Source organism: Ranitomeya variabilis, chromosome 5 (genome assembly GCF_051348905.1).
Source record: "Ranitomeya variabilis isolate aRanVar5 chromosome 5, aRanVar5.hap1, whole genome shotgun sequence".
NCBI lineage: Eukaryota > Metazoa > Chordata > Amphibia > Anura > Dendrobatidae > Ranitomeya > Ranitomeya variabilis.
The window spans coordinates 8,124,617-8,133,266 of NC_135236.1; positions in this window are offsets into that span (position 1 = coordinate 8,124,617).

An 8,650-nucleotide genomic window follows, 5' to 3' on the forward strand; every position below is an offset into this window, starting at 1 on the left:
CCCTCATATAATGCCTCGCCCCCCAGGATCGCTCCCTCATATAATGCCTCGCCCCCCAGGATCGCTCCCTCATATAATGCCTCGCCCCCCAGGATCGCTCCCTCGTATAATGCCTCGCCCCCCAGGATCGCTCCCCTCATATAATGCCCCCCAGGATCGCTCCCCTCATATAATGCCTCGCCCCGCAGGATCGCTCCCCTCATATAATGCCTCGCTCCCCAGGATCGTTCCCTCATATAATGCCCCCCAGGATCGCTCCCTCATATAATGCCTCGCCCCCCAGGATCGCTCCCCTCATATAATGCCTCGCCCCCCAGGATCGCTCCCCTCATATAATGCCTCGCCCCGCAGGATCGCTCCCCTCATATAATGCCTCGCTCCCCAGGATCGCTCCCTCATATAATGCCCCCCAGGATCGCTCCCCTCATATAATGCCGCGCCCCCCAGGATCGCTCCCTCATATAATGCCTCGCCCCCCAGGATCGCTCCCTCATATAATGCCTCGCCCCCCAGGATCGCTCCCCTCATATAATGCCTCGCCCCCCAGGATCGCTCCCCTCATATAATGCCTCGCCCCCCAGGATCGCTCCCTCATATAATGCCTCGCCCCGCAGGATCGCTCCCCCATATAATACCTCGCCCCCCAGGATCTCTCCCTCATATAATACCTCGCCCCCCAGGATCGCTCCCTCATATAATGCCTCGCCCCCCAGGATCGCTCCCCTCATATAATGCCTCGCCCCCCAGGATCGCTCCCCTCATATAATGCCTCGCCCCCCAGGATCGCTCCCTCATATAATGCCTCGCCCCCCAGGATCGCTCCCTCATATAATGCCTCGCCCCCCAGGATCTCTCCCTCATATAATACCTCGCCCCCCAGGATCGCTCCCTCATATAATGCCTCGCCCCCCAGGATCGCTCCCCTCATATAATGCCTCGCCCCCCAGGATCGCTCCCTCATATAATGCCTCGCCCCCCAGGATCGCTCCCTCATATAATGCCTCGCCCCCCAGGATCGCTCCCTCGTATAATGCCTCGCCCCCCAGGATCGCTCCCCTCATATAATGCCCCCCAGGATCGCTCCCCTCATATAATGCCTCGCCCCGCAGGATCGCTCCCCTCATATAATGCCTCGCTCCCCAGGATCGTTCCCTCATATAATGCCCCCCAGGATCGCTCCCTCATATAATGCCTCGCCCCCCAGGATCGCTCCCCTCATATAATGCCTCGCCCCCAGGATCGCTCCCCTCATATAATGCCTCGCCCCCCAGGATCGCTCCCTCATATAATACCTCGCCCCCCAGGATCTCTCCCTCATATAATGCCTCGCCCCCCAGGATCGCTCCCCTCATATAATGCCTCGCCCCCCAGGATCGCTCCCCCCATATAATGCCTCGCCCCTCAGGATCGCTCCCCTCATATAATGCCTCGCCCCCCAGGATCGCTCCCTCATATAATGCCTCGCCCCCCAGGATCGCTCCCTCATATAATGCCTCGCCCCCCAGGATCGCTCCCTCGTATAATGCCTCGCCCCCCAGGATCGCTCCCCTCATATAATGCCCCCCAGGATCGCTCCCCTCATATAATGCCTCGCCCCCCAGGATCTCTCCCTCATATAATACCTCGCCCCCCAGGATCTCTCCCTCATATAATACCTCGCCCCCCAGGATCGCTCCCTCATATAATGCCTCGCCCCCCAGGATCGCTCCCCTCATATAATGCCTCGCCCCCCAGGATCGCTCCCTCATATAATGCCGCGCCCCCCAGGATCGCTCCCTCATATAATGCCTCGCCCCCCAGGATCGCTCCCTCATATAATGCTTCGCCCCCCAGGATCGCTCCCCTCATAATACCTCGCCCCCCCAGGATCGCTCCCTCATATAATGCTTCGCCCCCCAGGATCGCTCCCCTCATATAATACCTCGCCCCCCAGGATCGCTCCCTCATATAATACCTCGCCCCCCAGGATCGCTCCCCTCATATAATGCCTCGCCCCCCAGGATCGCTCCCCTCATATAATGCCTCGCCCCCCAGGATCGCTCCCTCATATAATGCCTCGCCCCGCAGGATCGCTCCCCCATATAATACCTCGCCCCCCAGGATCTCTCCCTCATATAATACCTCGCCCCCCAGGATCGCTCCCTCATATAATGCCTCGCCCCCCAGGATTGCTCCCCTCATATAATGCCTCGCCCCCCAGGATCGCTCCCCTCATATAATGCCTCGCCCCCCAGGATCGCTCCCTCATATAATACCTCGCCCCCCAGGATCGCTCCCTCATATAATGCCTCGCCCCCCAGGATCTCTCCCTCATATAATACCTCGCCCCCCAGGATCGCTCCCTCATATAATGCCTCGCCCCCCAGGATCGCTCCCCTCATATAATGCCTCGCCCCCCAGGATCGCTCCCTCATATAATGCCTCGCCCCCCAGGATCGCTCCCTCATATAATGCCTCGCCCCCCAGGATCGCTCCCCTCATATAATGCCTCGCCCCGCAGGATCGCTCCCTTCATATAATGCCCCCCAGGATCGCTCCCTCATATAATGCCTCGCCCCCCAGGATCGCTCACCTCATATAATGCCCCCCAGGATCGCTCCCCTCATATAATACCTCGCCCCCCAGGATCGCTCACCTCATATAATGCCCCCCAGGATCGCTCCCCTCATATAATACCTCGCCCCCCAGGATCGCTCCCTCATATACCTCGCCCCCCAGGATCGCTCCCTCATATAATGCCTCGCCCCCCAGGATCGCTACCCTCATATAATACCTCACCCCACAGGATCGCTCCCTCATATAATGCCTCGCCCCCCAGGATCGCTCCCTCATATAATGCCTCGCCCCGCAGGATCGCTCCCCCATATAATACCTCGCCCCCCAGGATCTCTCCCTCATATAATACCTCGCCCCCCAGGATCGCTCCCTCATATAATGCCTCGCCCCCCAGGATCGCTCCCCTCATATAATGCCTCGCCCCCCAGGATCGCTCCCCTCATATAATGCCTCGCCCCCCAGGATCGCTCGCTCATATAATGCCTCGCCCCCCAGGATCGCTCCCCTCATATAATGCCTCACCCCCCAGGATCGCTCCCTCATATAATGCCTCGCCCCCCAGGATCGCTCCCTCATATAATGCCTCGCCCCCCAGGATCGCTCCCTCATATAATGCCTCGCCCCCCAGGATCTCTCCCCTCATATAATGCCTCGCCCCGCAGGATCGCTCCCCTCATATAATGCCTCGCTCCCCAGGATCGCTCCCTCATATAATGCCCCCCAGGATCGCTCCCTCATATAATGCCTCGCCCCCCAGGATCGCTCCCCTCATATAATGCCTCGCCCCGCAGGATCGCTCCCCTCATATAATGCCTCGCTCCCCAGGATCGCTCCCTCATATAATGCCCCCCAGGATCGCTCCCTCATATAATGCCTCGCCCCCCAGGATCGCTCCCCTCATATAATGCCTCGCCCCCCAGGATCGCTCCCCTCATATAATGCCTCGCCCCGCAGGATCGCTCCCCTCATATAATGCCTCGCTCCCCAGGATCGCTCCCTCATATAATGCCCCCCAGGATCGCTCCCCTCATATAATGCCTCGCCCCCCAGGATCGCTCCCCTCATATAATGCCTCGCCCCCCAGGATCGCTCCCCTCATATAATGCCTCGCCCCCCAGGATCGCTCCCCTCATATAATACCTCGCCCCCCAGGATCGCTCCCTCATATAATACCTCGCCCCCCAGGATCGCTCCCTCATATAATGCCTCGCCCCCCAGGATCGCTACCCTCATATAATACCTCACCCCACAGGATCGCTCCCTCATATAATGCCTTGCCCCCCAGGATCGCTCCCTCATATAATGCCTCGCCCCGCAGGATCGCTCCCCCATATAATACCTCGCCCCCCAGGATCTCTCCCTCATATAATACCTCGCCCCCCAGGATCGCTCCCTCATATAATGCCTCGCCCCCCAGGATCGCTCCCCTCATATAATACCTCGCCCCCCAGGATCGCTCCCCTCATATAATACCTCGCCCCCCAGGATCGCTCCCTCATATAATACCTCGCCCCCCAGGATCGCTCCCTCATATAATGCCTCGCCCCCCAGGATCGCTCCCCTCATATAATGCCTCGCCCCCCAGGATCGCTCCCCTCATATAATGCCTCGCCCCCCAGGATCTCTCCCCTCATATAATACCTCGCCCCCCAGGATCGCTCCCCTCATATAATACCTCGCCCCCCAGGATCGCTCCCCTCATATAATACCTCGCCCCCCAGGATCGCTCCCTCATATAATGCCTCGCCCCCCAGGATCGCTCCCTCATATAATACCTCGCCCCCCTGGATCGCTCACCCCATATAATGCCTCGCCCCCCAGGATCGCTCCCCCCATATAATGCCTCGCCCCCCAGGATCGCTCCCTCATATAATGCCTCGCCCCCCAGGATCGCTCCCTCATATAATACCTCGCCCCCCAGGATCTCTCCCTCATATAATGCCTCGCCCCCCAGGATCGCTCCCCTCATATAATGCCTCGCCCCCCAGGATCGCTCCCCCCATATAATGCCTCGCCCCTCAGGATCGCTCCCCTCATATAATGCCTCGCCCCCCAGGATCGCTCCCTCATATAATGCCTCGCCCCCCAGGATCGCTCCCTCATATAATGCCTCGCCCCCCAGGATCGCTCCCTCGTATAATGCCTCGCCCCCCAGGATCGCTCCCCTCATATAATGCCCCCCAGGATCGCTCCCCTCATATAATGCCTCGCCCCCCAGGATCTCTCCCTCATATAATACCTCGCCCCCCAGGATCGCTCCCCTCATATAATACCTCGCCCCCCAGGATCGCTCCCTCATATAATACCTCGCCCCCCAGGATCGCTCCCTCATATAATGCCTCGCCCCCCAGGATCGCTCCCCTCATATAATGCCTCGCCCCCCAGGATCGCTCCCCTCATATAATGCCTCGCCCCCCAGGATCTCTCCCCTCATATAATACCTCGCCCCCCAGGATCGCTCCCCTCATATAATACCTCGCCCCCCAGGATCGCTCCCCTCATATAATACCTCGCCCCCCAGGATCGCTCCCTCATATAATGCCTCGCCCCCCAGGATCGCTCCCTCATATAATGCCTCGCCCCCCAGGATCTCTCCCTCATATAATACCTCGCCCCCCTGGATCGCTCACCCCATATAATGCCTCGCCCCCCAGGATCGCTCCCCCCATATAATGCCTCGCCCCCCAGGATCGCTCCCTCATATAATGCCTCGCCCCCCAGGATCGCTCCCTCATATAATACCTCGCCCCCCAGGATCTCTCCCTCATATAATGCCTCGCCCCCCAGGATCGCTCCCCTCATATAATGCCTCGCCCCCCAGGATCGCTCCCCCCATATAATGCCTCGCCCCTCAGGATCGCTCCCCTCATATAATGCCTCGCCCCCCAGGATCGCTCCCTCATATAATGCCTCGCCCCCCAGGATCGCTCCCTCATATAATGCCTCGCCCCCCAGGATCGCTCCCTCGTATAATGCCTCGCCCCCCAGGATCGCTCCCCTCATATAATGCCCCCCAGGATCGCTCCCCTCATATAATGCCTCGCCCCCCAGGATCTCTCCCTCATATAATACCTCGCCCCCCAGGATCTCTCCCTCATATAATACCTCGCCCCCCAGGATCGCTCCCTCATATAATGCCTCGCCCCCCAGGATCGCTCCCCTCATATAATGCCTCGCCCCCCAGGATCGCTCCCTCATATAATGCCTCGCCCCCCAGGATCGCTCCCTCATATAATACCTCGCCCCCCAGGATCGCTCCCTCATATAATGCCGCTCCCCCCAGGATCGCTCCCCTCATATAATGCCGCGCCCCCCAGGATCGCTCCCTCATATAATGCCTCGCCCCCCAGGATCGCTCCCTCATATAATGCCTCGCCCCCCAGGATCGCTCCCCTCATATAATGCCTCGCCCCCCAGGATCGCTCCCCTCATATAATGCCTCGCCCCCCAGGATCGCTCCCTCATATAATGCCTCGCCCCGCAGGATCGCTCCCCCATATAATACCTCGCCCCCCAGGATCTCTCCCTCATATAATACCTCGCCCCCCAGGATCGCTCCCTCATATAATGCCTCGCCCCCCAGGATCGCTCCCCTCATATAATGCCTCGCCCCCCAGGATCGCTCCCCTCATATAATGCCTCGCCCCCCAGGATCGCTCCCTCATATAATGCCTCGCCCCCCAGGATCGCTCCCTCATATAATGCCTCGCCCCCCAGGATCTCTCCCTCATATAATACCTCGCCCCCCAGGATCGCTCCCTCATATAATGCCTCGCCCCCCAGGATCGCTCCCCTCATATAATGCCTCGCCCCCCAGGATCGCTCCCTCATATAATGCCTCGCCCCCCAGGATCGCTCCCTCATATAATGCCTCGCCCCCCAGGATCGCTCCCTCGTATAATGCCTCGCCCCCCAGGATCGCTCCCCTCATATAATGCCCCCCAGGATCGCTCCCCTCATATAATGCCTCGCCCCGCAGGATCGCTCCCCTCATATAATGCCTCGCTCCCCAGGATCGTTCCCTCATATAATGCCCCCCAGGATCGCTCCCTCATATAATGCCTCGCCCCCCAGGATCGCTCCCCTCATATAATGCCTCGCCCCCCAGGATCGCTCCCCTCATATAATGCCTCGCCCCGCAGGATCGCTCCCCTCATATAATGCCTCGCTCCCCAGGATCGCTCCCTCATATAATGCCCCCCAGGATCGCTCCCCTCATATAATGCCGCGCCCCCCAGGATCGCTCCCTCATATAATGCCTCGCCCCCCAGGATCGCTCCCTCATATAATGCCTCGCCCCCCAGGATCGCTCCCCTCATATAATGCCTCGCCCCCCAGGATCGCTCCCCTCATATAATGCCTCGCCCCCCAGGATCGCTCCCTCATATAATGCCTCGCCCCGCAGGATCGCTCCCCCATATAATACCTCGCCCCCCAGGATCTCTCCCTCATATAATACCTCGCCCCCCAGGATCGCTCCCTCATATAATGCCTCGCCCCCCAGGATCGCTCCCCTCATATAATGCCTCGCCCCCCAGGATCGCTCCCCTCATATAATGCCTCGCCCCCCAGGATCGCTCCCTCATATAATGCCTCGCCCCCCAGGATCGCTCCCTCATATAATGCCTCGCCCCCCAGGATCTCTCCCTCATATAATACCTCGCCCCCCAGGATCGCTCCCTCATATAATGCCTCGCCCCCCAGGATCGCTCCCCTCATATAATGCCTCGCCCCCCAGGATCGCTCCCTCATATAATGCCTCGCCCCCCAGGATTGCTCCCTCATATAATGCCTCGCCCCCCAGGATCGCTCCCTCGTATAATGCCTCGCCCCCCAGGATCGCTCCCCTCATATAATGCCTCGCCCCGCAGGATCGCTCCCCTCATATAATGCCTCGCTCCCCAGGATCGTTCCCTCATATAATGCCCCCCAGGATCGCTCCCTCATATAATGCCTCGCCCCCCAGGATCGCTCCCCTCATATAATGCCTCGCCCCCCAGGATCGCTCCCCTCATATAATGCCTCGCCCCGCAGGATCGCTCCCCTCATATAATGCCTCGCTCCCCAGGATCGCTCCCTCATATAATGCCCCCCAGGATCGCTCCCCTCATATAATGCCTCGCCCCCCAGGATCGCTCCCCTCATATAATGCCTCGCCCCCCAGGATCGCTCCCCTCATATAATGCCTCGCCCCCCAGGATCGCTCCCCTCATATAATACCTCGCCCCCCAGGATCGCTCCCTCATATAATACCTCGCCCCCCAGGATCGCTCCCTCATATAATGCCTTGCCCCCCAGGATCGCTACCCTCATATAATACCTCACCCCACAGGATCGCTCCCTCATATAATGCCTCGCCCCCCAGGATCGCTCCCCTCATATAATGCCTCGCCCCGCAGGATCGCTCCCCTCATTTAATACCTCGCCCCCCAGGATCGCTCCCTCATATAATACCTCGCCCCCCAGGATCGCTCCCTCATATAATGCCTCGCCCCCCAGGATCGCTACCCTCATATAATACCTCACCCCACAGGATCGCTCCCTCATATAATGCCTCGCCCCCCAGGATCGCTCCCTCATATAATGCCTCGCCCCGCAGGATCGCTCCCCCATATAATACCTCGCCCCCCAGGATCTCTCCTTCATATAATACCTCGCCCCCCAGGATCGCTCCCTCATATAATGCCTCGCCCCCCAGGATCGCTCCCCTCATATAATGCCTCGCCCCCCAGGATCGCTCCCCTCATATAATACCTCGCCCCCCAGGATCGCTCCCTCATATAATGCCTCGCCCCCCAGGATCGCTCCCCTCATATAATGCCTCACCCCCCAGGATCGCTCCCTCATATAATGCCTCGCCCCCCAGGATCGCTCCCTCATATAATGCCCCCCAGGATCGCTCCCTCATATAATGCCTCGCCCCCCAGGATCGCTCCCCTCATATAATGCCTCGCCCCGCAGGATCGCTCCCCTCATATAATGCCTCGCTCCCCAGGATCGCTCCCTCATATAATGCCTCGCCCCCCAGGATCGCTCCCTCATATAATGCCTCGCCCCCCAGGATCGCTCCCCTCATATAATGCCTCGCCCCGCA